The sequence below is a fragment of the Orcinus orca genome, chromosome X (assembly GCF_937001465.1).
Source record: "Orcinus orca chromosome X, mOrcOrc1.1, whole genome shotgun sequence".
In the NCBI taxonomy this organism is placed as follows: Eukaryota; Metazoa; Chordata; class Mammalia; order Artiodactyla; family Delphinidae; genus Orcinus; species Orcinus orca.
The window spans coordinates 34,282,813-34,306,916 of record NC_064580.1 but is presented as its reverse complement, the minus strand read 5'-3'; the positions used below and the strand labels follow the sequence as shown (position 1 = coordinate 34,306,916).

At 41.7% G+C, this 24,104-nt stretch overlaps 1 long non-coding RNA gene across 1 annotated transcript; it reads right to left on the bottom strand.

The window, feature by feature from the left end:
- Window positions 1–11,652: 11,652 nt before the first annotated feature.
- LOC117197261 (uncharacterized) lies at window positions 11,653–22,685 on the bottom strand. The gene is made up of 3 exons (XR_004477795.2): window positions 22,360–22,685; window positions 14,081–14,175; window positions 11,653–12,206 (listed from the first exon to the last, which is right to left on the bottom strand). It is a non-coding gene; the product is annotated as an uncharacterized LOC117197261 (long non-coding RNA).
- Between the last annotated feature and the right edge of the window lie 1,419 nt (window positions 22,686–24,104).

Genomic DNA, 24,104 nt, shown 5'->3' with positions numbered 1-24,104 from the left:
CCATGTGCTACAGTCTACCCAAGGGGAACTTGTTTTATAATCTAGAAGGTGGAGCTATACTTGTGGCTAAAGAGGCTTATAGTTTCAATGTCTAATAATTCAGTAAAATTGACCTTTGCATATTTACTAAATTCCCTATAAAAGGATCTTAAGCATTCAGCCTTTACAAGATTTAGATAGCCACCATCAATATACATTAACCTCAGTGGTCCAGGAGATTCTAGCCCACCTTGTCTAATTGCAAATCCTGTATTTCTCACTGTGGTCCCAGTCAATGTCACCCCATGTCATCCTTGGATATGTAGGATATATTGACAATCCAGGCCTAATTAGAGATGGCCCCTAACTGCTTCATAAAGAGTATCTCTTCCCAAAATGGTTTCTAAGGATCTCAGAGATGAAGCGGGAACTTTGTACAGACACTCACAGTACCACCGGGATGGTATGTATCTTCCCTATAGGACACAAAATGTGGGCAACTATCCCCACTCTGGGATGCTTTAACGGTGAAGCCTATATGGGGAAGTTTCTTTGCAGTTCTGCCTAACCAGGTCAGGGAATTTGATGCCTGGGCTTATCCAGTAATGTATATTCAACTTTCTTCATGCCAAAATAAACCTTTTTATTTTACTGAATGCTGTGTCTTTTTAGATATTTTTATGTATGCCCACTTCTAACTTGAGATATTTCAGTCTGGGTTTCTCAAGGCAGAGTTTTACATGAGGCAGTATTATTACTCAATGAAAGTTCTGTTATTTTCATTCCTAGTGAAAATTAAGATTGTATCATGTACCAACCTTTCCTTAACCTGTAATTTTGTAGGCTAGGAATTTGGATTAAGCTGCATGAGCTAACATAGGCTTTCACGGTTAATGCTCATATAGAATACCACCCAAAATGATGAGGATTAGAGTAGTGGTCTCTGAATAATTAAATTAAAGCAAACTTGTTCTGTAAAGGGCCAAAAAGTGAATATCTGAGACATTATAGGCCTTTGCAACTACTCAAGTATGCTGTTGTAGTTTGAAAACAGCCCAGGACAGTATGTAAATGAATGGGCACGACTGTGTTCCAATAAAACTTTATTTACAAAAACAGGTGGCAGGCTGGTCATAGTTTAACAACCCCTGTATTAGAGTAAGAGGTGTTTCCTAGCCACTTAAAAAATTATACCTTAATAATTTGAGAACTTTTTTCTTTTTGTTGTTCTCAGTTATAAACAATGGAACACAAAGCACTTTTATATGTTATGTTTTCATTATCTTGGACTCAGAGGCCTTACCAGTAAACCAAACCTATACTCTCCTTATTAAAAGAAAGAAGGGCTACAAATCAACTTCTCCAAAACTAAAGTATTCCTTTTTTGATGTATATCACCTAACTTTTCACAAGTTTACAGATAATTTTATATCTTATTATATTGGAGTTCATTTTACAACCTTAGTTAAAGGAACGTTATTATAAAAAGGTTAATGTTTTGTTATTTACTGATTTTTGCTTTTCTTGTGGCTAGGATGGACTCTATTCTACCCAGAGAATCACCCATGCATACTGGACATGGCAGTCGCCCATTCAATGCCTCCTCTTAGAAATCACTCACACACACACACACGAAACTGCACAGCCCACAGATGAAATGACCCTACCCCACAGTTTGGGGAAGTAGATGTTCTTTACCCAGGAATGGCTACATATTGCACTAGGTATGAGCACCTGACCCAGTGATGGTTTATCCATAGATTGATTTTTAATCCATAAGGTGGCTGGGATACATTAAGCCAGCAAAGTATTGATAGTTCTCTCTGAATTTTGGATCAGAGAATAAGGAGAGCATTATTCAATAGGAGAAAACGGGGGGAGAGAAAAAGAAAAGCAGAAGTCTCGTCAAGGACTCATCCAAGTTTTCTTATTAGCAGAACTGTCATCACAGCTGCCCTCTCCTCTCGCTACCACCCTCCAATCCAGGGAAGACAGACCAAACTTCCAGTACCAGCGACACCAGCAGCAGTGTTGAGAATGGTGTCAGCAGCAAATGTGGCAGAGAGAGTGGTGTGTTAGGCAGGGAGCTGGTTGATGGGAATGGTCTGGTAGATGGCTTAGAATCACCAGCATAGGGTGATTAAAAAAAACAGAACAAAAACCTGTACACAAACGTTCATAGCAGTGTTATTAGTAACAGCAAAAAACTGGAAATCGCTTTGACCATCAATGGGTGAGTGCTTTAACAAACTGTGGTACATACGTGGACTATTACTCAGAAAACACACACACAAGAAGTTGTGTGAATCTCCAGAGAATTACGCTGAGTGAAAAAGCCAATCCTAAAAGAATACTGTATGATTCCATTTATATGACGTGTTTAAAACAAAAGCTTAAAAAATGAGGTTGGAGATAGTGGAGGGGGAAGGAGGGAAGGGGGCAGGAGGGAGGGGGGGTGGTTATAAAAAGCCAACATGAATCCTTGCGGTATTGGAACTGTTCAGTATCTTGGCTTTGGTGGTAGATACACAAACTTACACATTATAAAATTGGGTAGAACTAAATACACACAAACGAGTACAAGTAAAATTGGGGAAATCTGAATAAGGTGGGTGGATTTATCAATGTCAATATCCTAGTTGTGATATTGCAGTAGAGGTTTGGAAAATGTTTCCATTGGGGGAAATTGGGAAAAGGATACAGGAGATTTCTCTCTACTATTTTTTACGACTGTATGTGAATTTATAATGATATCAATAAAACTTTCAATTAAAAAATGAAGATGGGGGCTTCCCTGGTGGCATAGTGGTTAAGAATCTGCCTGCCAATGCAGGGGACATGGGTTTGAGCCCTGATCCAGGAAGATCCCACATGCCGCCGAGCAGCTAAGCCCGTGTGCCACAACTACTGAGCCTGCGCTCTACAGTTCGCAAGCCACAACTACTGAAGCCGCAGGCCACAACTGCTGAGCCCACGTGCTGCAACTACTGAAGCCCACACACCTAGCGCCCATGCTCCGCAACAGAGAAGCCACTGCAATGAGAAGCCCGTGCACCGCAACAAAGAGTAGCTCCCGCTCGCTGCAACTAGAGAAAGCCCACATGCAGCAATGAAGACCCAATGCAGCCAAAAATAAATAAAATAAAAATAAATAAATTAAAAAAAAAATGAAGATGGACTAAAGACAATTTCATATAAAAGAACATAAAAAAGCAGATCAACTTTTGGTCGGTTTTATTGTCTATAAATTCTCTACAATGTGCCCTCTTATTGCTTGCACCCAGGGAAGACCACTCCCACCATTGCCCATGATATACCACTGGATAGAGACATAATAAAAGAGAAAAAGTGAGTTGCCAGAAAAGCCAAGCTCTTCTGCAATGAGTTGATCTCTTAATCTGGAAAATTCTATGCCTTGACTCTCTTAAATGTGAGCTTCTGAATGATTCATTGTAGCAAGGAGAGAATTACACTTAGACCAAAGAAGTGTTAGTGTTCCCTAAAGTATATCAGAGATATGGAAGAGGGCTAAATATTTCAGTAAAAATCAGGGTACTTTTTATAGTTATTTATCTGTTTATCAGTCAGTGGACATTTGGATTATTTCTCATTTTTCACTCTTCTGAAAAATGCTGCTATGAACATTTGTGAACAAGTTTCTATGTGGACATACGTTTTCATCTCTCTCGGGTATATGCCTAGGAACGTAATTGCTGGGTCACATGGTATGAAAGGTGAGGTGACTATTGGATGCTGGTAAGTAATCAACAATGCCCACTACACTCCCACAAAGAAATCCTCTCACGTAATTACTGAAATAGATAGTCATCTTGATCTAGTTTCTGTTTTCCTGTTTGGGATAGATATGGATATAAGAAATACTTTACTTTCAAGTCAGAAGGAGAAAGACAAATACCATATGATATCACTCATATGTGGAATCTAAAATGTGGCACAAATGAGCCTATCTACGAAACAGAAATGGACTCACAGACGTAGTGAACAGACTTGTGGTTGCCAAGGGGGAGGGGCAGTGGGGAAGGGATAGAGTGGGAGTTTGGGGTTAATAGATGCGAACTATTACATACAGAGTGGATAAACAACAAGATCCTACTGTATAGCACAGGGAACTATATTCAGTATCCTGGGATAAACCGTAATGGAAAAGAATAGAGACTGTGTATAAATGCATAACTGAGTCACTTTGCTGTACAGCAGAAATTAACACAACATTGTAAATCAACTACACTTCAATTAAAAAAAAAGAAATACTTTACTTTCTTGTTAACTTTTGTATTAGTTTTCTATTGCTGCTTAAACTTGGTGGCCTGAAACAACATGAATTTAGTCTCTTACAGTAAGTGTTAGAGGTCAAAATTCCACAACAGTCTTACCGGACTAATGTCAAAGTTTAAGCAGCGCTGCATTCCTTCTGGAGGCTCTAGGTGAGCATTCATTTTCTTGCCTTTTCTAGCTTCTAGAGGTTACCTACATTTCTTGGTCAGTGGTTCCATCTTCAAAGCCAGAAATGTAGCAATTTCAAATCTCTTTCCTCTTTGACCTCTGCTTCTGTCATCTCCTCCTTTGACTCTGAGCCTCCTGCCTCTATCCTTCCCTTTATTAGGACCCTTGTGATTACATTGGGCCCGCCCAGGATGATCTCCCATCCCAAGATCTTTAATCTAATCACACCTGCAAAGTCCTTTCACCATGTAACATATGAAGTCTCAATTTCAAAACCTCAGTTCTTTTCAGCATTGGTGTTTGGACCTAGGGGGTCTCATAAATAGTACACCTCTTCCCTTCCTGAGTTCTGAACAAATTAAGAGGCAAGGAGAAAGACAGGTTAAAATCGAAGTATCAGCTTTCTGAGAAAAACAAATATCGTATATTAACGCATATATGTGGAATCTAGAAAAATGGTACAGATGAACCGGTTTGCAAGGCAGGAATAGAGACACAGATGTAGAGAACAAACACATGGACACCAAGGGGGGAAAGTGGGGGGAGGGTGGTGGGATGAATTGGGAGATTGGGACTGACATGTATACACTAATATGTATAAAATAGATAACTAATAAGAACCTGCTGTATAGCACAGGGGAATCCACTTTGCTGTACAGTAGAAACTAACACAACATTGTAAAACAACTATACCCCAATAAAAAAAATTTTAAAAAAAAGTATCACCTTTCTGAGAAAAATACCATATGATATCGCTTATATGTGGAATCTAAAATATGATACAAATGTATTTACAAAACAGAAACAGACTTACAGACATAGAAAACAAACTTATAGTTACCAAAGGAGAAAGAAGGGAGGGGAGGGATAAATTAGGAGTTTGGGATTAGCAGATACAGACTACTATATAGAAAATAGATAAAGAACAAAGACCTACTGTACAGCACAGGGAACTCTAGTCAATATCCTGTAATAAACCATAATGGAAAAGAATATGAAAAAGAATATATATATAAAATATACGGATATGTATGACTGAATCGCTTTGCTGTACACCAGAAACTAATACAATGTTGTAAATCAACTATACTTCAATAAAAAAAAAATTTTTTTTAAAAATCACCCTTCCGTTGGAGAATGGGACTGAGGGAAACTGGTCTTTTTAATATTGACCCCCAGAATTAGAGTTACCGCCCAGTCATAAGCAGAAACATACTCTCTGATGAATCAATAAAGAGGAAGGTAAGAAGAAGCCACTCCACTTCCCAAGGCGGGAATGAGTGAGAGAGTAAAGAAAGATCAGGAATGCTCTGTGAATTGATGATTCTCCACATGGAGAACCATGTGAAATCCCTTTCATATGAAATCCCAACAGGAGTGGGGATGAAGCACTGCTCCCTTAACACTTGTCACTGATTCCGATTTATTTTTTTAAACACTGTGTAGCCTAACCTTGTACAGGCCAAAGAAAACATGTCCGTGGGTTAATGTGGCCCATGGGTCATTAGTCTGCCTCAATTTCATGGTCTACCAGCCTCTACCTTCCCCTCCCACCCTATCCCAGTCTCCTCCACCGTTCGCCTGATGTGGTCGGGCACTGTGATCGTTCTACACATGGTCAACAGGCAAGGGGAAGAAAATTAAGTCAGCTGTTGTCTGGCCTTAAGGCCAACGCAGTATGTCTGGGAGCAGCTATTATTCTTGCACCCTTGATAATACTAACTAGAGAGTTACCACAGAACTACTGTTCTGTGAATCAGTATGCTCTTTGGGGAGGGCACTTTGGCAACGTCTATCAGTTTTTTAAGTGTTATATCCCATGAACACAGTTCTTAACATCTATACAACAGAAATAATAACATGAATGGATAAAAACAAACATTTTCCTTGCAATACTATTTGTAAAAGCAAATTAAACAAACAGAAGAAAACAACTAAAATGTCCACCAATAGGGGAAGAGAGAAATTACGGAGAAGAAAAGGGGAAGTATCACATTTCACTTTATGTATTATACGGTTAGAAACAGTTAAACAATTATACATTACTTTTTAAAATGTAATTTAAATTACACAATACATGAATACATTTTTTATGCAAAGCTTTTCCATATAACAAAAGCTTAACAAGCCCCTTGCTCCCTATCTTATCCCCTTTTGATCTCCCATCTTGCCATCCACTCCCAAGGGTAATAGGAGGTAATAACTGCTATCATTTTGATGTATATGAGTCTAGGGATTTTTCCACATTTATATACATGTACGCATGTATTATTTGAAAAATGTATATAACATGTTATTCTGCAGCTTGCTCATTTCAGGCAATGGTATGCCTTTGGGATTTTTGTTCATGTCAACATATACAGAGCCACCTTGTTGAGTTTAGCTGCTATATTGTATCACATGGTATGGATGGGCCACAGTTTATTCCATTTCTTATTGGTGGACATTCCACCAATGTTCCACTCTTACAAGCAATGCTGATATGAATACCTTTGCTCAAAGCTTCTTGTGTCCACGTGTGAATGTTTCTCTAGAACACTTTAGAATTGGAATCATTGGGTTATAAGATGTGTACCTTTTAAGTCTTAATAGATCGTATTTCTTCTGTAATTTGTCTTAAGAAGAGAGAAAGTAATTCAGACTCTTGAAAACAGCAAGCAGATATATTTGTACATGGGAGGGAATTTCCCCTCCCATGTGCAAATATACATGTATACACATGGCTAAAGAGACCCTGTGCCAGCCCTTAAAATGACCCATTCTAATGGGATTCATCGGGAATCACAAAGCACAAAAATCATACACGCTGGGCCTGCTCTTCTCATTCCTAGGATATCTTACCCGCCCAAGTCTTTATATGTGATTATGTGTATTTGTGTGTGTGTGTGCTGCATAGAACTTGCAGTAGGGTTTCTTCTGCATGACTGTCCTGAACCACAGCAATTGCTGTGGAAGTAGGAGGGAAATGTGTAAATGTAAGAAATATAATGGAGTTTGAATTATCTGGAACTCATGACTGGTAGGTCTAGGGAGCCAAGCAGAGAGAAAAACTAAGGATGCCATAGGGTTTGGTTTCTCATCGGTTGAGCTGAACAAGGTTTGTTGAAGTATCTAAAATCACACGGAGCACCATTCACTGGGATCAGCTTCGTTAATGCCCGTAGCTTTGCCTCTTTGCTGCCAACAATGGCATTTGACTGGGAGTAAGAAGGCCTCCATTTTAGTTCTGGCTCTACCTCCGGTTGGCTATGTGATCTTGAAGTAATCATTTCACCTTTCTTCAGCTGTACTTTACTCATCTGTACAATGAAGAGGGCAGGTTAAGCCCTTTTATTTTATTTGATTTTTAATGTATTTTAACAGGTAATACATTTTATTTATTTATTTTTGGCTGCGTTGGGTCTTCGTTGCTGGGCGTGGGCTTTCTCCAGTTGCGGCGAGCGGAGGCCATTCTTCGTTGCGGTGCGCGGGCTTCTCGTGGCGGTGGCTTCTCTTGTTGCAGAGCACGGGCTCTAGGTGTACGGGCTTCAGTAGTTGTGGCACGTGGGCTCAGTAGTTGTGGCACACGGGCTTAGATGCTCTGCGGCATGTGGGATCTTCCCGGACCAGGGCTCGAACCCATGTCCCCTGCATTGGCAGGCAGATTCTTAACCACTGTGCCACCAGGGAAGACCCAGGTTAGGGCCTTTTAAACTTTAGTATCATGGACTAAAAAAAAAATCCAAACCAAGAGTCTTCTCATCTAACAGATATTTGACACGACATCAACCATTTGCATCTGTCCAGAAGCTTCTCTGGTACTTTTTCCCTCATAATATGTTATAGGGCTCTACAGAACTAAAATGGAACAAATAGAAAATCCAGTGTTTTAGACTGGCACCAAGCAAAGGAGCAGGTTCAAGCAACAAGCCTGGCTAAAGCTGGCCGTGATCCAGAAACAGGAAAGACAGACGGAGAATGACCAGCAGCTGAGGCCAGAAGGCTTTGCAACATCGGATGATATTCTTCTCCAAGTCGGCCCACAGGACATATCTTATGAGAAAACCCATATCAATTCTACGTATGATATTTACAAATTTTTGACTCTTTGGCTTTAATGGTTCAGGGCAGTGTCAGAGGAGGGGCCTTAGAACCCTGTCTGTTCTATTACCATTTGGGCCAGTATTCCCCAAGTGTTGTCCATAGACCAACCACCTACAGTGGGAAGACCGGAAGTGCCAGCTAAAAGGAAAATGCCCAGGCTCCGTGCGTGCTTGATGTGCTGAATCAGAGGTAGAGGGCGAGGTAGGGGAGAACTGGAATTCTCCATTTTTGACATTCTCCTCTGGTGATCTGTATGCATGTTAAAGTTAAGGGGACCATTAGTCTTGGGAGTCCACTATGTTCAGGACACATTTTAAACATAAGCTCTCCAGTCACACAAAAGCAAGAGTAAAACATGTGTTGCTAGGCAGAGGTAAGATGCAAACAGTGAAGAATACAAGGGGGATGGAGATGCCTCCGGCAAGTGAAAGTCTGAAGTGGGAAGGTTAGGGATGGCTGGACTCATAGACTCTTTTTCTTAATTTTTTTTTTTCCGGTACGCGGGCCTCTCACTGCTGTGGCCTCTCCCGTTGCGGAGCACACGCTCCGGATGCGCAGGCTCCGCGGCATGTGGGATCTTCCCGGACCGGGGCACGAACCCACGTCCCCTGCATCGGCAGGCGGACTCTCAACCACTGCGCCACCAGGGAAGCCCCGGACTCGTAGACTCTTGATAGAAGGGAGTGGAGTGAGAAGGGCTCATCATGAAGTCATACAGAAATCCTTCCTACAAGCACATGTGGCAGACGGTTATGAGAGGAGGTTGTCTACAGCCTGGATTAAGGGGTGTGTTTTACATCAAAACTTAGCTGTCGGGGTAATGTCTCCCATTAAAACCAGTCCCCTGGGATGCTGAAGTCATGTGGGTAAGGAAGCATGGTCAGGTTTCAGGAAGGAAAAACACTGCGAGATCTTTATCCCAGGCAAACACACATGTGCACACACACTTCTGGTGGCTACAGGCTTTGAGAGAGAGAACCCTGACATTTTTGTTTTGCCTCTCTTCTTCCAGGCATTTGTCTTCCTGTGCAGGTTAGCTGTGCTGCCACCAGGGGACAGAAGGACGCCACTGATTGTGTCCTGAAGTCTAAGCTTCAAAATCTCTGCTCTCCCTGAGATTCCAAACCATGGCTCTCTGGTGGCTTTGATCACTTACCCAAGATGGATAGTCAGAGATCTCCAGCTTTTCCCATAAAACATATCCATTTGTTCAAATGGCTAAAATATGTCAGAGTTTAAACCTATCACACTGGAACCTGCATTTCCCAGGCCTCTGAGTATAAGTAGGAGAAACAGAGTAGTTACTGGTTTGTAGCAACTCGTCCTCAGAGAAATCACCAGAATTCCAAATCCTTCTGTTTCATTTGTGGTCTCTGGGCTGGGTGTCTCATTTGTATTCCTCAGTAGCCCTTCTGGGCCTCCTCTTGCCACACTCCCAAGACCTACTTTACTTCCCCAGTCTCTTCCCACGTACAGCATGAAGTCAGTAATTCATGCAGTAAATATTTACTCAGGGTTGATTACGTGCCAGACACCATTCCACGCTCTGGGGAAACGAATGAACAAAACTCTCCTGTCGTGGAGCTTACATCCTATTGGAGAGGCAGACGATAAACAGGTATGTTCAGGGGGTAAAAAGTGCCATAGAGAAGTCATAATAAGTAAGAAGTTACACTGGCCGGGGGGTGATTCAGGGAGGGGACAGTGGCAGGGCTGCTGTCTCAGATGGGGTGGTCAGAGCAGACCTTTCTCATAAAGGTGACATTTCATCTGAGAAGGGAAGGAGGTGAGGGAGTGGATCACACAGATTCCTGAGAGAAGGCGCCTTCCAGGCAGACGGAACCATAAGCGTAAAGATCTTGAGGTGAAACCAATCTTGGTATGTTTAAGGGACAGAAAGTGGCCAGTGTGGCTGGAGCTGAGTGAGAAAAGGAGGGACTTAATTGGAAATAAGACCAAATAGGTACCAGGGGACTTGATCACATGGGACCATTTCTGCGTGAGATGACGTTGCGCTGATGTTTTTGAGCCGAGAAGGAATGTGATCCCCATGGCTGCTGTGTTGACAGTGGACAGTAGGCCGGTGGGGACAGAAGCAAAGAGCCCCGTTAGGGCCACTGCGGTAGTGCAGGTGACAGATGACAGTGGCTCAGACTAAGGTAGTTATGGTGGAGGTGATGAGAAGCAGAGGAGGTCCGATTTTAGACATGCTTTCAAGATACGGTCGAGAGGACTTGATAATGAACTGCCTGTGGTGTGTAAGAGAAGAGTCAAGGGCAGGCTGAGGTTCTGGGTAAGGAAATGGAGTTTCCACACACTGGAGTGGGAAGGCCTGGGGGACAGGCAGTGTAGTCAGAAGAAAATGAGAAGAGGGTGGGGTCCCGAAAAGTCCAGGGAAGAGAGTTTCACAAGGAGGGAGGGTGTGATCAGTTGTCATGCATGAAGGAGGTGGATGGCATCCCTTGTGGTTGCAGCTGTGGTGACAGTTGCTGCCTACCCCACAATCTCACTGATATCAGTGGACTTTTCTGTCATGTCCAACACTTGCTAGTCCTCCTTTCCCAAGTGTTAGAGACAATTTTCATACACGACCGCGAAACACGACTGTCCTCTGTGTTCCGTTCTCAGTTTCCTGTTTCTTGGAGCCCCACTAGATGGTAGACAGCTGAACTCTCATCCCACAGCAGGAGACAAAGGGACACATCACTCAGAGCTCCTGTCCAGCACGCCCTGGAGGAAGTCTGTAAGAGGAACCCAGTTTTCTCCATTCGGGGTGGTTCTTTTCCACCTAGAATGCTGCTTCGAGTTGACCATCCACAGAGCACCTAGGGCTTCAAGCAACACCAACCCCTTCCACAGCCATTCACCTCTCACATCCAATCTCCCCAGATAATCACAGGTACTCCAGGACCCACGGTGGCCCTAGATCAGGAAACCATACTGCACTATATTCAAGGATTATGCCTTAAGCATTTTGTCAAAGTAAATGGAATTACTAAAATAGGTGCACGTTATTCTTACTCAATGATTAACTGTTTACTTAACATCATAATCTAATTTCGCTCTTATATATTGCCACTAATTAAACTTCTGGGTTTGAAAGTAGGATTCTCTTCCAAGATCATCTTTTTTTTTTTCCATTTTTCAACTTTTAATTTTGAAATAACTTTCGACTTGCAAAAAACAAAAAAAGTGAGAAAAATACCACAAAGAATTCCTGAATACCCATCCCCTAGTTTACCCAAATGTTATCATTTTTCATGCCACAGAGAAATGATAAAAATAAGAAAGTTAACACTAGCAAAATACTGTTATCTGATCCACAGTCCTTAAGTTCATCAATTGTCTGACTAATGTTCTTTTTCTGGTCCAGAATCCAGTCCAGGTCCACATGTTGCATGTAGTTGTTTTGTCTCCCTTAATATGGAACAGACTTTCAACGTCTTTGTCTTCCATGACCTTGACATATTTGAAGAGTACCTGCCCAGGTATTTTTTAAGAATGTCCCTCAATTTGGGTTTGTCTGATCTTGACTGAATTCAGGCTATGCATTTTTAGCAATTTTAGCAAGAATACCATAGAAGTGATTTTCCAAGATCATCTTCTGAGGTAAACTCCTACCCTCCATCCCAGTGAACGCCAGTGTCTTCATTCATTTACCTCGATCCTTCGTCATTGTTCTATGAAGATCCAGGGTAGTAGTTAAGCTTGGTGGGAGACACACCACCCAGATTCAAGTCCTAACTGCTTTGTTTCCTAGAGGTATGACACTGGGAAAATTGCTTAATATCTCTATGCCTCAATCTCCTCCTCTGAAAAGCAGGAATAATAGTTGTGAGGATTCAATGAGGTGAAGCATATAGCATCTTTAGCACATAGCAGAAGCAAGAAGATGGAGCCTGCCCCAGCCTGGGTCCATATAGGAGGAAAATGTTGAACAGTCTCCCCTCAGCCCAGCCAACATGCAATGGTCACGTAGTAGAGCAAGAAGTAAGCTTCTATTGCTTTAAGTTGGTAAGATTTGGAAGTTGTTTGTTACTGCAGCAGAGCCTAATCCTGACTTACTGACATAGAAACTGAGATCAGAAGTAGGGCATACTGTGACAAAACCTAAAATAGGCCTTCCCTGGTGGCACAGTGGCTAAGAATCCACCTGCCAATGCAGGGCACACGGGTTCGAGCCCTGGTCCGGGAAGGTCCCACATGCCGCGGAGCCACTAAGCCCATGCACTCCAACTACTGAGCCTGCACTCTAGAGCCCGTGAGCCACAACTACTGGGCCCATGTGCCACAACTACTGAAGCCCGTGTGCCTAGAGCCCATGCTCTGCAACAAGAGAAGCCACCTCAATGAGAAGCCCGCGCACCACAATGAAGAGTAGCCCCCGCTCGCCGCAACTAGAGAAAGCCCGCAGGCAGCAACAAAGACCCAATGCAGCCAAAAAAAAAGGAAAACTTAAAGAAAAAAACTCTAAAATAAATGACTTTGACATAGCGATCTGTTGGTGAGTGGCAAAAAAGCAGATACTGAAGGCTGAAAAAGTGAAGATCTTTGTTATGCAAGAGGCAAAGCATTTGTTAAAAATGTTGCCTGTAGTCACTTGTATCTAAAATCATGTATCTATTAAGCCTGTAGATCTAGGAGGGGAAGATGGAAAACTTAATGTTGGCAACGTGCTCTTGGCTGTTAACTGAGAACTGACTGGCTTGCAGGTAGAAATTACAGTAACTCCTGGGTATCAACCAACATTCCTGGACTTTGAGCTTAATGCTGTGACAGGAAGGGAGACCTTTGGGGTTGTCAACCTTCTGCAAGGGCTGCGTGTATTTTGTATACAAAAGGACCATGAACTACTGGTGCTCTCCACAAGTGTCAAGTATTACTTGTAGGCGTGTGGCAGGATAGCACTTTCCAGTTCCCTTGATATTAGGCATAATATCAATATTATTAGGTACAAAATCAAGAAGTAAAGAAGTGAAGCCAAAGAAGTAAACACAGTCCCTTTTAAGTCACATTAAAAAGTCGGGGCTCTATTCTGAAGTAGTAGGAAGCCTTGAAAGTTTTTCAAAAGAGGAAAGACATAAGATGGACTGACTGGGATTGCATTTCCCACCGAAATTCAGAATAGGCTAAAGTTTTGTAAGCAATATCTATGCATGACTCTGATCATGTGAAATCTGATCAGAATATCCAAAAAGTAACATAACATAACATAACATAACATAACATAACACAACACAACACAACATGGAGTAAAAGTGAGAATTCCCTTTCACCTAACCCCAAATCTCTCTTACTTCCTCAGATTATCATATCATTATTTTGGTGTGCATCTTTCCAGAACTTTTTACATATACCTAATTCTCCTGTGATTTGTCTACAGGCAGACCTCAGAGATATTACAGTACCAGACAGCCACAATAAAGCGAATATCTCAGTAAAGCGAGTCACACACATTTTTTGGTTTCTCAGTGCATATAAAAGTTATGTTTATACTATACTGTAGTCTATTAAGTGTGCAATAGCATTATGTCTAAGAAAACAATGTACATACCTTAATTAAAAATAATGCTGTTGGAAAAATGGTGCCGACAGACCTGCTCCACACAGGGTTGCCACAAACTTTCATTTTGTAAGAAAACACAATATCTGCAAAGCACAATAAAGGGAAGGACAATAAAATGACGTATGCTTGTAATAATTCTGAAATCAGAAAACCAATAAACAACATTTACATTATTATGACATTATAACATTATACATAATATAGATCATTATTTTTTATTAGTATTATTATCTTCAAGCTGAGTTGTGCTAGTATTATTTTTCCTTCTCTATGGATCTAATGTCATGTCTATACCACTAAAGAGAGAATATTCCTAGAGTGACGTCTGAATGGATTCCTTTTTTTTTTTTTTTTTTAACTCCCATCAAATGCTTTTCCCACATGCTCAAGAAACCCAGCTCTCTAACACTTTACTTATTCCATCAACTTCCTTTATTTCCTGGAGATCGTTTTGGAGCACTCTTCTCCTGCTTCTGTCTAAAACAGCTGCTCAGCCTGAAATACACCACAGCCATAATCCTGGGACATTTTTTCTCTGCTCTCCTGGGTTAGAACAATTGCTTTCTAGATCCTATTTCCTCATTTGTTTTAGATTACTTCCTCATTTTTCAAAAATACAGCCTCAAGTGACTTCTCAGGAAAGAGTTACGGGAGGTTAATTTTAGTGTACCTAAAAATCTGAAAATGTCTTAGAGTTCCAATTGCTCCATGTACCCACTAACACCAAAAGTTTTAATTTTAGCTGTATTGGTCGATACGAGGTAGGATTGCCTTGTGATCTTAATTTGAGTTTTCCTGATGCCTGATAATATTGAGAAATTTTCATGTTTATTGGCTATTTAGATATATTTTGTTGAGAAGTGACTGCCCAAGTGTTTTATTCATTTTGAATTTTTTTTGTCTCTGTTACAGATCTGTACAAGTTCTTTATATATTTGGAATATGAGTCCTTTATGGATATATGTATTGTAATTATCTTCTCCCCATCTGTGACTTGTCTTTTTACTTGCTTAATGATATTTTTTGATGAACCGAAGTTCCTAATTTTATAAAGTCGGATTTTTAACTTTTTTCTTTTATGGTTAGTGCTCATCGTATACTGTTTATGAAATCTTTGCCTACCCCCAAGATCATAAATATAGTCTCCTATGTCTTATTCTAGAAGTTTTGTTTGTTACCTTTTCCATTTAGGTCACTTAGGTCTATGCTAATCTCTAATTTTGGTAGAGGTCAAGGTTTATATGATTCCATATGGATGTAGAATTGTTCCAGCACCATTTATAGAAAAGACCATCCTTTCCCTTGACTTAATTGCAATCGTACATTTGGTTTACATCAAGTTAATATATTAACTTGATTTATCAATATGTATTAAGTTGAATATACATATAAACTTGAAAAATATATATATAGCTTATTTTATATCCTTGCCCTTATACCACACTTTCTTAATTATTATACCTTCATAGTGTGCTAGTAAGTTATAAATTGGGACAACCACTTTGGATAAGTTTGAAAGTGTCTATTAAAGCTAAACATACACTACTCAGGGACTTCCCTGGCGGTCCAGTGGTTAAGACTCTGCACTGCCACTGCAGGGGGCATGGGTTTGATCCCTGATTGGGGAAATAAGATCCCGCATGCTGCACAGCACAGCCAGGAATAAAAAAATAAAAAATAAAAACCTTCAAAAAATACACTATTCTATGATCAAGGAATCTGACTCCTACATATATGCATATGTCTACCAGAAGATATATAAGAATGTTTAGAGCAGCTTTACTCATGATAACCCAAACTTGGAAACAAACCACATGTTTATTAATGGAAGAATGGATAAATGAATTTCAGTGGCATCACACAATGGAAGATTACACCACCATAAAAAAGAAGAAACTTCTGCTGCACACAACATGGATGAATCGCAGGAAGATTTTTGAGCAAAAGTCACAAAACTGCATATACTACAGGATTCCATGTGTATGAAATTCAGAGCTTGCAAAAAACAACAAGTATATGATATTAGAAGTCAGAACAGTGGTTACCTCTAAGGGGTAGGGGATTGACTGTCAAGGGGCATGAGGGAAATCGGGTTCTGGAGATGTTCTATATCGCGATCTTCATGGTGTTACATGGTGCCTACATATGTAAAAAATTCTCGAGTTGTACAGTCAAGATTAGTGCTCATTATACAACTTGCTTTACATATATTATATGTCAATAAATAATTCGAGGGAATTCCCTGGCTAACTGCTGGGGGTCCAGTGGTTAGGACTCGGTGCTTTCACTGCTGAGGGTACGGGTCAATCTCTGGTGGGAGAACCAAGATCCCGCAAGCCACGAGGCATGGCCAAAATAAATAATTCAAAAAAAGGAAAATGGAAGTCAGAAAGTGTCTTTATTCTGCCTCACCATGGAGTGTTTAGCTGGGTTATGGGATGTAAACTATGTGCTTCTTTCTCTCCGATTCTCTCAAATGCCTCCTTTCTTTGCCTCTGGGTCAGAGCCCCATCTGTGTGGGCTGGCTCCTTTCCTCCCCACACAGACTTCAATGAAATGTCCCGATGCAGAGTATGATGTCTTCCTAGTTCCTGACACGTCACTGAGGCTGGACGATGCAACCCAAAAGTGTGACCAATATTCCAACACCAGCTGGGTGTCCTACAATTCAATTCAGTTCTGACACCATCTACCTGGAGTTATCAACAGATTACACAAGTTAAAGGCTCAGTCCCACAAGATGGCTCCCATTTCAGATGCCAATCACAAGTCCCAGGTTGTCACCTGTACTTCTGACCCACGGGCTATAAATTGGGGTTCCCACAATCCCCTCCTCAGCTTTGATAATTTGTTAGATCAACTCACAGAACTCAGGAAAACATTTTACTTTCTAGATTACCAGTTCATTATAAAAGGATACAATTCAGGAATAGCCACATGGAAGAGATGCACAGCTTGAGGTATGGGGGAGGAGCCGCAGAGATTCCACACCCTCTTGGGATGTGCCACCCTCTCAGCACCTCTATGTGTTCAGCAACCTGGAGGCTCTCCGAACTCTGCAGTTCAGAGACTCTTACGGAGGCTCCATCACACAGGCAGGATCAGTTATTAACTCAATCACCAGCCCCTCTCCCCTTTCTGGAGGATAGGGAAGTGGAGCTGAAATTTCCCTGCTTCTAATTATGGCTTGGTCTTTCAGGTGACCAGCCCCTATACTAAAACTCTCTAGAATTCTGTCCACCAACAGTCGCCACATTCGAACCAAAGATGCTCCCATCACTCAGGAAATTCCAAGAGATTTAGGAGTTCTGTATCAGCAACTGGGGTCAAAGACCAAATATTAGAACAAAAGATGTTCCTAGCACCTATATTGCTTAGGAAATTACAAAGGTTTTAGGAGATCTGGCCAGTAGTCTGGAATATATGTATATCTTATATTGCAATGTCATAGGAGGTTACAGTCCCATGGAATGGATCTTGACCAGTGGAAAACGGACAAGAGGAATACACTGGCAAGATAAATTCCCACTCCTTTCTTTCTTGGACCACTTGGAGGTGCAGTGCCTTTCGAAGGCCTTCGAGAGAAGACTCAAGCACTGAGCATACACACGTAATGAGTTTGGGGCTCAATGTGAATCGGTGGTCAGTGCAGTGATGCTTAACATCTGGTGCTTCATACTTCCTTGCCTCACTTCCCCTGTTCCTCACCCTCAACACCCTGGGCTTATACCTAGCAAGCAAAGTATCACCACTTTAATCTTTGCTTTAAACTCTGCTTTTGAGAGGCCCTACTCTGAGATAGCATAGAATTCAAGGTTGAATATAACTTCCAGCAAAACTTTGAGGGCCTTAGTTCATGGTCTTCTAGTTGCCAGTGTTGGTAGAAACAGTTTGAGTCTTTCTGCATTACGGGTTAACTGTGTTTTGATTTGTTTGATTTTGCTTTAATTTTTCTTCTCTGTAGGCTATTGCCATCTTGCTTTAACCTGATATTCTGAAATGTTGTAAAATTGTGTCTAGATGTGGGGATGTGTTTTCAATGTACTGGTTACTCAGTGGAATCTATCAGCATGATGACTTGTGTCATTTAGCTCAGATAAATTATCTTATCTCTTTGATGCTTTTCTCCCACCTGCTATCTCTGTACTCTTTCTGGAACTTTCATTGGTTGGATGAGGGATTCTACTCTTGTCAGTCTCAGTTGTCACTATTCTCCTTCATCTCTGGTACCTCCATGTCCCTAAACCCTCTGGCATTCTTCAGGATAGGTAGGCATCTTCCTAAGCTTTAGTCTCCTCCTCACATAATTCTGGTTTTGGTTTCCTCCATCCCAGTTCATGAATCACCACTCCTCTACCAACTATCCAGCTTCTAGGAATATGTTGAAATCTTTTATCCCTTGATGGTCCTCTTCTATTCTTTTTGCACGGGTTATACTATTATGATTTTTAAATGTGCTTTATGAGTCTTGGGAGAAAGAGAAGGAGAATTGCTTAGGGTCAGTTCACCATCTTGAACTGTAAGTGTCTCAATTTTTATTGTGTAGTTCAATCTGTCTTTTCCATGTGACTTGTGGGTTTCATGACTATTTAACAAGGCTATGTTTTTTCTAAATGCTGGGTATGCTTTGGATTCATTTTCCCAGTATAATCTTCACTTAGAGAAGAGCTTGTAAGTTCTCTGCCATCTGAAAGCAATCAATACCACCTTCAGCAGAACTTTATCCAGCAGGTCAAAACTTCCTCATTTCTGAAAATAACTAATTTTGTTTTTAAATACCAGTAAGAAAGTGAAAGTTAAAAGAAAAACTTTTTTTAGTATATTCTGTATTTTTCACTTTCAGCAGAAGATTTAAGGAATTGTTTTTATAAGAATAAAACTACTTTTCTTCTTCAATGCCTTAAATATCATGTAACTTTGTTTTCCCCTCCCCACTTTTAAAGCAACCTAATTCTTGATTTTTATCTTTAAATTAATTGTAAACAAAGTTTATTTTTTTAAGGAAAACCTATACAAGTTCTCCTTCCCTTTCTCCAAGAAATGTGGACATTCCTGTACTGGAAATTAGACATACTAACTTATTATTAGACATACTAATAATGCAAAACTTAAGCTGTCTAGGAACACCCTGAAATGAGTCATTCTCAATATCTGCACTTTCCAGATAACTGAAAATTTACCCTTTAAACATAGGCAAAAATCTTAACCACTGTGCATGAATATTTAGCTGACTCAACATGATTTAACTCTTTTGTGAATGGAGCATTAAAAACATCATTGCCATTACACATGTTATTGTGTCAAATTGTAGGTTCTAATGAGTATTCCCAGCCCTTTAGGTTCTGGCCAGTACACTGACCAGAGAAAAAGCTCAGTGTATATAGCATTTGTTGAATATGAATGAATGAATGAATGAAGACATACAGTACCAAAAGAAAAAAAAAAGAAATACAGTACCATGATGCCTTTAAGTTCTGCTGAGGTATATGGACCTCTTTGCCCTTACACTAAATGACCCCAGATTGTTGTGCTTCTGAGTTACGGGCCTCTCACTGCTGTGGCCTCTCCCGTTGCGGAGCACAGGCTCCGGATGCGCAGGCTCAGTGGCCATGGCTCACGGGCCCAGCCGCTCCGTGGCATGTGGGATCTTCCCGGACCGGGGCACGAACCCGTGTCCCCTGCATCGGCAGGCGGACTCTCAACCACTGGGCCACCAGGGAAGCCCGCTTCTGAGTTTTTGAGTCTGTTTGTAGCATTTCTTTCTTTGTCCTTTCTTTAGGTTCTCAGATGTCACTTGGTACTATTGTGTGTATACCTCTAATAATTCTTCTCTTTTCTTTTAACCCTGGGACCAAGATCACGAAGCTTGTTATGGCAAGTGTGAAAAAGCTCTGACTGAATTTCAGATTGTTTTTGGCAGATTTGGTTTCAGAGTTTAATGTACTGTTTGTGGATTTTAGTTCTACTTTGGCAGCTCAGACACTTCCTCCTGCCCTCATCCCCAGTTTTTAGTTCTGTTTCAGACAGTAAGATTGCCCGATAGCTTATTTCTACATAGAACAACATGCTAGTCATTTGGGTAGAACTGTCTAAAATAAATTTCCTGTATTTTCTACGTGGCAACAATTTGGGATCCATGATCCCAGGGATTTTCAAAGCAAGTAAAACTCCACATAAGTCATGACAATTCAAAGGATATAGTGTTTTTACTCATAGTGAAGCCAACATGTTCTTTATGGCAACCCCCAGAAAACTTTCCCATGCAATGTGAGCATGAATATAATCACCTTCAACTCTCATCCTGGACCCCTCCAGATTCGGCACTACTAGGTCGAATCTGCTCCATTCTACACATTTCACCTTTGAGCAAGCCAGCCTGGGCATACTATCATGGAAAAGGTAGACGAGAAAAAGAGAGAAGAGAAGCATGCCAGGTTTCTTGAGGTCTAGACTCTAGAACACACACATCAATTTCACTGCATTCTATTGGTCAGTGCAAGTCACAGGAATAGCCCAGATTCAAGCGGTGAGCAAATACACTCCTCTTGATGGAAGAAACTGTGAAGCCACATATCAGAGGACATGGATACAGAGAGAAGTGGAAAATCGGGGCCACACTGCAATCAACTGAAATGTTATTTACTTTTTTTAAAGCAAGGAAAAAGAATCACTCCATTTAATTTTAATATTCCCTATTTTGTTTCACTCCGTCTAATTAATGCTGTATCATCTAGTGATGTTTCATTTTTTCCCTATTTCCACCTCCACTCTCCATATACAATATCTTAAAGAGGAAGATTTCTCAAAATGCATTTTTCTACCTACCAAGTGGAAAGTAAAATTTGCTGAATGTTTTCTACAAAGGAAAAAAGTGCAAAAAGTCATATTCCTGAAAGGAGTTTTACAGTCTACTTTCATTGTGAGTTGGATGTGGCCTTTGATCTCAGTAAAGTCACAGGCACATTGGCCCTAGAAGAATGAAACACCGAGTAATAAATGCACCAGGAAGTTGACAGCAGAGTTGCCTGAGTTTAATACTTTAGCCCTGGATAGGTGCTGCAGAGGTCCCAACTGGAAAACAGGATCATCAGATAGGTGTGCTGACCTTCATTAGCTACATATGGAATAACTACCATGTGAATCGTGTGCTCTGGTGATTTTCAGCCACTACAGGTGCGTTAACTAACCCCAGGTAATGCTTAGATAGCATGATTCTTTTTTCTTATCAACCAATGCAAGGATATCTGAAATTTGCTCTAAAATCTCAGGAAAGACAAAGGTGATTCCTTCCTTCTGCCCTGAATTCCCCACCGTCCCCCATCTGATCTGAAAGAGTGATGTTTAGCTTCTATGTGAGTGGGAGGGCTGGTGATTTTCTTGTTACTTAATTGGGAACTGCATGACTGGAAAGAGGAAGCCATGTTTAGTAATCAAGTGATCTAACACAATGGTAAACTTGGTGATTACTTAATATTCTAATGTAATTCTGAAACTTATGAAGGTCTTTTGAGCCTAATTTTTAAAACATAAGTCAGATTAACTGTATTTGGAGTAGTCTTCTCCGAAGGATGAAGTTTCAGAATATAATACTTTGGGCTGTTTCCAGAAATCAGACAGGTACAGTTCTCAGAGTAAGATCAAGAAAATAAATTCATAGCGGCCACTATTTATGTCTAATGTTTCTTAGTACTTCCTTTTGTCCACAGAATGGTATATACACAACAACATTTAGAGTTGAGAAATTGTCCTTTTATAACTTAGCTTCTTCCTCATGCAATTTTACTTCATAACACACCCACCCCCCCCCACACACACAATATTGACGATAACTGGCCTTTTCTGTCAGATAGAAATCCTTTATGCACAAAATAAATATAAAAATGTAGATTACATAAATATTATTGAGCCACTCTGAAGGCTTCTTTTCTCCAAGCAAAATCACTCCATTTCTTAATAGGTCCATTCGTAAGTGAAAATTAGGTTACGGGATAGTGACGTAGGAGAACCCAGCTTCCTGATCTCCCTACAAAGATTAATGACTGGACACTCTCCCTGAACAGAAACAGCTCTGGGAGACCTCTAGAGTCCACTTAGGGACTTTCAGCAACACCGTGGAACAAAAAACCTGAGAACAATCACACACAAAGAAAAGAAAAACGAATTCTTTCGGCCCCCATCACCCCTCCACCCCAGCCCCTGCAGCTGGCGTTGTTCAGGGCTAAGAAGGAAGCTCCCAGTTAGAAAGAGTTCCCCTCACCAAAACTTACCCCTTCCTTAAGAGTGGGGTGAGTGACAGCGTCCTCAGCTTCCTGGGACCCCTCACGAAGGTTCTGCTTCAGTTTCACCCCACCCCACCAGCAAAGCTGAAATGTCAATACAGCCGGCTACGAGCTAGGAAGGAAAGCAGAGGCTATTATTAGCAGACACGTAGTGGGAGAGAGCGTGATTCACAGAGACCCGCCCTGCACAGAAACTCAGGTTTTCCCACTGATGAAGCCAATGGCCAGCACAGCTGCTGCAGACGCGCTGCTGATATCTCCAGCTTTTGCCCCACAGGTATTCTGTTCAATGACGCTAACTACCTGAGTCTCTCCCCGCTCCCCACCTACTGCCACCCCACCCACCAGAAGCGAGATCACACCTGCAGCCAGTGAGCTCTCTGCGGCTGGGCAAGTGTAAGAGGCCAGCCGTCTGAGTCCCTCCCCACCCCTATCAGAGCCCTGGAGCCATGCTCACAGCCGGGTGGAGCTTCTGCAGCTGCCTAAGTGCAAAATCCCAGCCTACCCCCCACCCCTAGGTGATCCCACGGCCTGCTCTGGAGGCTAGCCCCTGCAGCTGTGCACCACTGCAGCCTGCAAGCCCGGGGGAGGGTGTGTAGCCACGGGTGAGTGAGCAGCCATGGGTGAGTGCACGCACAACCACAGCTGCTTGTGGGCCCAGATCAGGCCGTGTCTGTCACTGGCCAGCACCACCCTGCCCACCTGTGCCCACCTCCGGCTTTGCACCTGCACGCCCCCAGCCTGACCCCATCACCAGCCTCCACTGCAGGGTGCACACCCAGCAGGGGAGAGTATGCAGCCACAGGAAAGCATGTGAACAGCCAGGTCCCCTGCAGCTACTAGAGAGCACATAGTTAGCCCGACCCTTGCTACCTGCCCTGGTTCCCATCACTACGAGTGTGTCTGCAACTAGCCTCAGTCACTACATGGGCACCTGCAGCTGGCCTCCACAACCAAGTGTATGTATACCACCAGTTCTGGCCACCCCCACCGCCTACACTAGCTACTGGAACTGGAGGTACAGTTTAGGATCCTAACAGCCCTTGCAGCCACTGCAGACTGCCCCCAGCCCCCGCCCCATGCAGTACTCACCAAGGACCACACAGCGGCCTGAGCTGAAGAGACACTGCACTTCTCCAGACCACACTTGGCACCCTGCACCAGTAGACCCAGGGTCACAACATGATCCAGTATGCCCCCTTCTGCAGGTAAAAGGCTTCCCTTACAGCAGTCAGTCCATCAAGTCTGGAAGAAATGACTGCTTCTTCAAATATGCTGACATCTATTGAAGGCTACAGGGATCATGAAGAATCAGGGAAACATGTCTCCACCAAAGGAATACAGTAACATTTCAGCAACTGGCCCCAGAGAAATGGAGATCCAGGAATTGCCCAATAAAGAATTCAAAATAATTATTCTACATATGCTCAGAGAGCTACACGAGAACACAGATAAACAATTTAATGCTATCAGGAAACAATACAAGAACAAAATGAGAAGTTCTAAAAAAGATAGAAAAAATTAAAAAGAACCAAACAGAAATTTTGGAGCTGAAGAATACAATAACTGAACTGAAGAATTCAACAGAGAGCTTCAACAGTAGACTTTAGCAAACAGAAGAGAGAATCAATGAGTGCGAAGATAGACCAATCGAAATTATCCAATCAATGAGCAAGAAGAAAAAAGAATGGCAAAGGATGAAGAAAGCCTAGGGGAATTATGGGGCACCATAA